General features: G+C 29.5%; 3 non-coding genes across 3 annotated transcripts in view; all 3 read left to right on the forward strand.

The window, feature by feature from the left end:
- Positions 1-2,291: 2,291 nt before the first annotated feature.
- LOC123304258 lies at positions 2,292-4,447 on the forward strand. The gene has a single exon (XR_006536293.1). It is a non-coding gene; the product is annotated as a small subunit ribosomal RNA (ribosomal RNA).
- Positions 4,448-5,400: 953 nt separating this feature from the next.
- On the forward strand, positions 5,401-5,555 carry LOC123304256. Its single transcript, XR_006536291.1, has one exon. It is a non-coding gene; the product is annotated as a 5.8S ribosomal RNA (ribosomal RNA).
- A 635-nt stretch (positions 5,556-6,190) lies between these two features.
- The window catches only part of LOC123304252, a 4,578-nt gene continuing 3,268 nt past the window's right edge, over positions 6,191-7,500 (forward strand). Inside the window, exon 1 of the ribosomal RNA XR_006536287.1 lies at positions 6,191-7,500. This exon is cut by the window's right edge and continues 3,268 nt beyond it. This is a non-coding gene — a ribosomal RNA (large subunit ribosomal RNA).

Genomic DNA, 7,500 nt, shown 5'->3' on the forward strand with positions numbered 1-7,500 from the left:
TGTAAAGTTTATGATGTTTAAAGCCATTTTAAACATTATCATATTTTGAGTTTGAAGCACCGGGTGTAATGTCTTTAATATATATGATGGATAGTGCGTGTAAGTTAATGAGATGAATGTATATCTATGTATAACAGTGTATTAGTGGTATTACGTTCAGCAGTCTCACACATATGATATAGTATGGTATAGTATAAGTTGTTTATTTTTCATACTGTCCGTGTATCATTCAACAAAGGTGGTGTAGAGTTGTATATGGCTTGGTATGACGTTGTTGCAATTCTATGGACACTATGATATTACGGATGCACAGATAGAGGAATAACACTTATCGTATATGTATCATTTATGTATGTTGACTGTGTAATGAATACTAAATATAATAAAATAATACACTTTTTAATAGAATAACATTTGTTTCATGTTTTAGTATGATATTAAATGGTATAGTATAAGTTGTTTATTTTTCATACTGTCCGTGTATCATTCAACAAAGGTGGTGTAGAGTTGTATATGGCTTGGTATGACGTCGTTGCAATTCTATGGACACTATGATATTACGGAATAACAGAAAGAGGAATAAAACTTATTGTATATGTATCATTTATAACGTACTTTTATGTTGACAAGAATGAATGTATATCTATATGAAATAGTGTATTTTGTGGTATTATGTTCAACAGTCTTACATATATGATATAGTATGATATAGTATAATTTGTTTATTTTTCATACTCTAAGTGTATCATTCAACAAAGGTGGTGTAGAGTTGTATATGGCTTGGTATGACGTCGTTGCAATTCTATGGACACCATGATATCACGAAAAAACAGAAAGAAAAATAACAATTATCGTATATGTATCATCTATATTATTATTGTATTTTGACTATGTAATGAATGCCAAATTTAAAAATATACACTTTCTTAATAGAATAACATTTATTTTAGTATAATATAAAATGATATTGAATATGTTGTTTAATTTTCATACTGTTCGTGTATCATTCAACAAAGGTGGTGTAGGTATGTATATGGCTTGGTATGACGCTTTTGCATGTCTATGGACACCATGATATTACGAAAAAACAGAAAGAAGAATAACACTTTTCAAATATGTATCATTTATATATTTTATTAACATGAACGCAAAATATACAAAATTATATATATATATACTCAAAATATTCTGGATGGTAATCAGTTTGGTTTATTTTGATATTTAATATTGTATTTTGGTTTTTTTGCTAGTAATGTTTCGAATATGTATATGCTGTTATTATTTTTTAGGTGTACATTGTATTAAATTGTTATCAATTATTTAATGTATGTATACAAAATAATAGCAAAAACATTTTCAATTATTATATAAAAATTTTTTTTTTTACACATGCATATTTATTAATATATGAAATTTTATCTCAGTTTTAATAAATATGTATTGAAATGAATAATAATACAATCTTATATATATTGATAATAGTCTGGATGGTAATCAGTTTGGATTATTTTGATATTAAATATTGTATTATTATTTTTGTAAAAAAATTAATGAGAATTTTGTAAAAAAACCTCTATATGTATATCTTTTTATATCAATATTTAAAAAAAAATTTTTTTTTATTAAATTATTGATTATAAATAGAATAACATATAAATTTTTTTGTCAAAGCAAGTTCATGGGTTATAAGTTTTAAACTTTACACTCCCATATGAGCACACAATATTTATATAAAAATTATTTTTATAAATAATATTACATTGACTCACCTCATACCAAGCGAGAATATTAAGTGTTATTATAACGTTTTTTATTTAAAATTAACTTTTTAAATAAAATTAAAAAATAAATGACGCTTTCAATCTAGCGACGAGTATGAGAAAATGTTTGAAATATTTTAAGACCCATTTGGTGATGGTCTGACAAAAATCATAATTATTTTTTTTTTTTTTTATTCAATAATATTTATTATGAATAACATGTTATATATTTCTTTTTGTAAAAGCAAAAAAATTATATAAATGACATAATAAAATATATATTTGAAAAAAAAAAAAATTAATAATAATATATATATCTCATATGTTTTTTCTATTAATTTTAAAACAATAGAGATATAAAAAAAAAAAAATTTATATCAGTAATGGGTGAGACCATCTGATATTTAAAATGAAATTGTAATAATATTATTATATATTAATAATTATTGTATGAAAATTTTTTTTCTTATAATAAGAAAACAAAAATATCATGTATATTATTATATATTTAATATTATAAATACAAATAGTTCCCTGGTTGATCCTGCCAGTAGTCATATGCTTGTCTCAAAGATTAAGCCATGCATGTCTCAGTACAAGCCAAATTAAGGTGAAACCGCGAAAGGCTCATTATATCAGTTATGGTTCCTTAGATCGTACCCACATTTACTTGGATAACTGTGGTAATTCTAGAGCTAATACATGCAAACAGAGTTCCGACCAGAGATGGAAGGAATGCTTTTATTAGATCAAAACCAATCGGTGTAAATTTTAATTTGCATCGTTTAATTTGGTGACTCTGAATAACTTTAAGCTGATCGCACGGTCTCGTACCGGCGACGCATCTTTCAAATGTCTGCCTTATCAACTGTCGATGGTAGGTTCTGCGCCTACCATGGTTGTAACGGGTAACGGGGAATCAGGGTTCGATTCCGGAGAGGGAGCCTGAGAAACGGCTACCACATCCAAGGAAGGCAGCAGGCGCGCAAATTACCCACTCCCGGCACGGGGAGGTAGTGACGAAAAATAACGATACGGGACTCATCCGAGGCCCCGTAATCGGAATGAGTACACTTTAAATCCTTTAACGAGGATCCATTGGAGGGCAAGTCTGGTGCCAGCAGCCGCGGTAATTCCAGCTCCAATAGCGTATATTAAAGTTGTTGCGGTTAAAAAGCTCGTAGTCGAATCTGTGTCCTACACTGTTGGTTCAATGCTCGCATTGTTTAACTAGCATGTTATGTGGGACGTCCTACCGGTGGGTGGTACAGATTATGTATAAAGTATATTTTAGTGTTATTATTTATTTAATGCATTATATATATTTTTATTATGTAATTTGTCGTAAGTGTTTAACCGTTAAGAGCGGTGGCAGCCCCCAATTGCAATCCCGTCGCGGTGCTCTTAATTGAGTGTCGAGGTGGGCCGGTACGTTTACTTTGAACAAATTAGAGTGCTTAAGGCAGGCTCAAATTTTGCCTGAATATTGTGTGCATGGAATAATGGAATAGGACCTCGGTTCTATTTTGTTGGTTTTCGGAACTCCGAGGTAATGATTAATACGGACAGATGGGGGCATTCGTATTGCGACGTTAGAGGTGAAATTCTTGGATCGTCGCAAGACGGACAGAAGCGAAAGCATTTGCCAAAAATGTTTTGATTGATCAAGAACGAAAGTTAGAGGTTCGAAGGCGATCAGATACCGCCCTAGTTCTAACCATAAACGATGCCAGCTAGCGATCCGCCGAAGTTCCTCCGATGACTCGGCGGGCAGCTTCCGGGAAACCAAAGCTTTTGGGTTCCGGGGGAAGTATGGTTGCAAAGCTGAAACTTAAAGGAATTGACGGAAGGGCACCACCAGGAGTGGAGCCTGCGGCTTAATTTGACTCAACACGGGAAACCTCACCAGGCCCGGACACCGGAAGGATTGACAGATTGAGAGCTCTTTCTTGATTCGGTGGGTGGTGGTGCATGGCCGTTCTTAGTTGGTGGAGCGATTTGTCTGGTTAATTCCGATAACGAACGAGACTCTAGCCTGCTAAATAGACGTACTTTACCGGCATCTCAAGGCCCATCGGCTGTTTGTTTCCCATTTCATTCATTTTCATGTGTGTTATGTATTGTATTTATATATGCATGTATTTTTGAGATTTAACGATCAAGATTATATTTTGTATATATTGTGCTTTATGTTGCATATGTTATGGTGTATGGGTACGCAGTTTTTTGATGTGGTTTTTACTGCCGGCGTACAAATAATTCTTCTTAGAGGGACAGGCGGCATTCTAGCCGCACGAGATTGAGCAATAACAGGTCTGTGATGCCCTTAGATGTTCTGGGCCGCACGCGCGCTACACTGAAGGAATCAGCGTGTCCTCCCAGGCCGAAAGGTCCGGGTAACCCGCTGAACCTCCTTCGTGCTAGGGATTGGGGCTTGCAATTGTTCCCCATGAACGAGGAATTCCCAGTAAGCGCGAGTCATAAGCTCGCGTTGATTACGTCCCTGCCCTTTGTACACACCGCCCGTCGCTACTACCGATTGAATGATTTAGTGAGGTCTTCGGACTGGTACGCGGCAATATTTCTGATATTGCCGATGTTGCTGGGAAGATGACCAAACTTGATCATTTAGAGGAAGTAAAAGTCGTAACAAGGTTTCCGTAGGTGAACCTGCGGAAGGATCATTAACGATATATATAAAATATATTTATTTATATTTTTTGTATTGTTTTTAAATATTCCAAAAAATAAAAATATTATTGATAAGAAATATTTTTTTTAACAAAATAACATATTAATATGTAATTTTCTCAAAATATATAATAGTAATTATGTGTTAAAAGAGATTTATTTTGGTTATGATATCATATTAAAGTAATACGCCAAACTTTTTTTATACACATAATATATCTATACATATAATATAGAGAATATTATATAAATATTAATAATATATTTGTTACATATAAAATATTTTTATATTCAATATTATTATTATTATTAAACAATAATTATTAATAAAATCTATAAATAATTTCTCTTATAAAAAAGTGAAATTAAAAATAGAATATATTGAAATTATTTGTTTATATGTATATAATCTCTATTAAGAAAAATAAAATAAGATTATAATTGATATAATCTATATTTTTATTTTTCTATGTTATATAATAAAAATAAAGAAAACACAAGATAAAATTTTTTTAAAGAATAAAATTTATTTCAAATTTAAATTTCTTTATGTTTTGTCTTGATATTTCTTTTTTTTTATTAAAAGTTATTATGTTAAAAAACAAACCCATTTGTTTTGTACCATATTAATATTATATATATTTTTATGTAGAAAATAATTTATAAAAAAAAAATAAATACATTTCTATAAAATATACCAAATATTAATTATTATATCTAGCTAGCACTAACAAAAATATCAAAAATGTTATGTATATATTTATTAATACCATAATATCTTTAATTTATATATATATATATTTAAAATAAAATATATAATTTATATTCTAGAAAAATTTTTTTATTTTAAAAGAATTTATAAAGATATATAAATTAATAATTTTATTTTTTATATTAAAAATAAAGATTATTATTAATAATAATACTTACATTTAAAATTTAAAAAGATTACCCTGGACGGTGGATCACTTGGCTCGTGGGTCGATGAAGAACGCAGCTAATTGCGCGTCAACTTGTGAACTGCAGGACACATGAACATTGACATTTCGAACGCACATTGCGGTCCTTGGATACTGTTCCCGGACCACATCTGGCTGAGGGTCGTATACATTATATTAATATAATAAAAGATTATTTTACATAAAATTTTTTTTATGAAAAAGAAATTTATCAATAATTAAAAAAGAAAATTTATTTTTTCATATTTAATTAAATTGATAAATAAAATTTTTATAAAAGAAATGTAAAATTATTTATATATGAATGTTTTACGCCAAATATAAGAAAAAAATAAATATAAAATGTTTTTAATAGCATTTAAAATTTATATATTTTTTATTATTTGTCGACATTTTTAAATTAATATATCAATATTATTTTTTATCATTTATATATAATATTATAAAACTTTATGTTAATAATAATATTAATAATAAATGATATTAATAATATATTTTTAAAATATTAAATAAAGAAGAATAAACAAAAATATTATATATTAATATTTTGTTATGGAATATTTTATTTGTAATAAAATTTTCAATATACTCGAAAAAAATTAATATATATAATTATTTATTTTTTATTTTCTTCTCTTTAGATAAATATAAAAATAATATTATATAATAATATTAAAAAAATTTGAGTATGAATAATTAAGAAAATTGTTTACTTATAAAATATAACAAAAACATAATATATAAAAAAAATTTTTGTTTTAATACTTCTAAAAACTTTTACGACCTCAGAGTAGGTGAGATTACCCGCTGAATTTAAGCATATTATTAAGCGGAGGAAAAGAAACTAACTAGGATTCCCTTAGTAGCGGCGAGCGAACAGGGATAAGCCCAGCACTGAACCCCGTGGCTGATAAACAGACACTTGGGGAATGTAGTGTTTAGGAAGATTCAATATAAACCTATTGTTATATAATACATCCAAGTCCATCTTGAATGGGGCCATATACCCATAGAGGGTGCCAGGCCCGTAGTGATTATTATTGATGATAGGTGAATCTTTCCTTAGAGTCGGGTTGCTTGAGAGTGCAGCTCTAAGTGGGTGGTAAACTCCATCTAAGGCTAAATATTACCACGAGACCGATAGCGAACAAGTACCGTGAGGGAAAGTTGAAAAGAACTTTGAAGAGAGAGTTAAAGAGTACGTAAAACCGTTCAGGGGTAAACCTGAGAAACCCGAAAGGTCGAAAGATGAGATTCATTTACTTTTTATCGTTAATCAACCAATTTGTACTAGCATGTGACAAAAATTTTTATTAGGAATTTATTTTTAGTAAAAATATATGCACTGCTGTATATTGTTAATTGTATGATAACGAGGTATGCACTTCTCATCTTGTAGGACGTTGCGACCCATTAAATATTAATCTATAGGCATTGGTGCGTTGATTAATGTACAATATTATTTTTTGATAATATTTTGTGTATGTTAAACGCCTATGTTTCTTGATTAATTGTTTGATGGTATTAATTATAAATTGATATTGAGTCGCGTTATTAACGCGTTCAGATCCACCACGAGTATAAATAGGTTTTTTTATTAAAACATATTATATATACGGATTTTATGCCGTTATATGATACTATTTAACTGTCAGTAGGTGTATGATAATGAACTGGCTCATTTTTTTTTATTAAAAATTTATCTGTCAGCGACGATATAGCTTTGGGTACTTTCAGGACCCGTCTTGAAACACGGACCAAGGAGTCTAGCATGTACGCAAGTCATTGGGAATAAAATATTTTTTCATCGAAATATTTATAAATTTTATGAAACCCAAAGGCACAATGAAAGTAAATATTATTTATATTTTTTTATAAATGATAAAAGGAGGATATATTTATATTATGTATTAAATATCGCACTCCTAGGGCGTCTTATATTATTATAATTTAGTTTTCGGATTATATTATAATAGAGGCGCACCTAGAGCGTACACGCTGGGACCCGAAAGATGGTGAACTATGCCTGGTCAGGATGAAGTCAGGGGAAACCCTGATGGAGGTCCGTAGCGATTCTGACGTGCAAATCG

The sequence above is a fragment of the Chrysoperla carnea genome (genome assembly GCF_905475395.1).
Source record: "Chrysoperla carnea chromosome X unlocalized genomic scaffold, inChrCarn1.1 SUPER_X_unloc_34, whole genome shotgun sequence".
Taxonomy (NCBI): Eukaryota; Metazoa; Arthropoda; class Insecta; order Neuroptera; family Chrysopidae; genus Chrysoperla; species Chrysoperla carnea.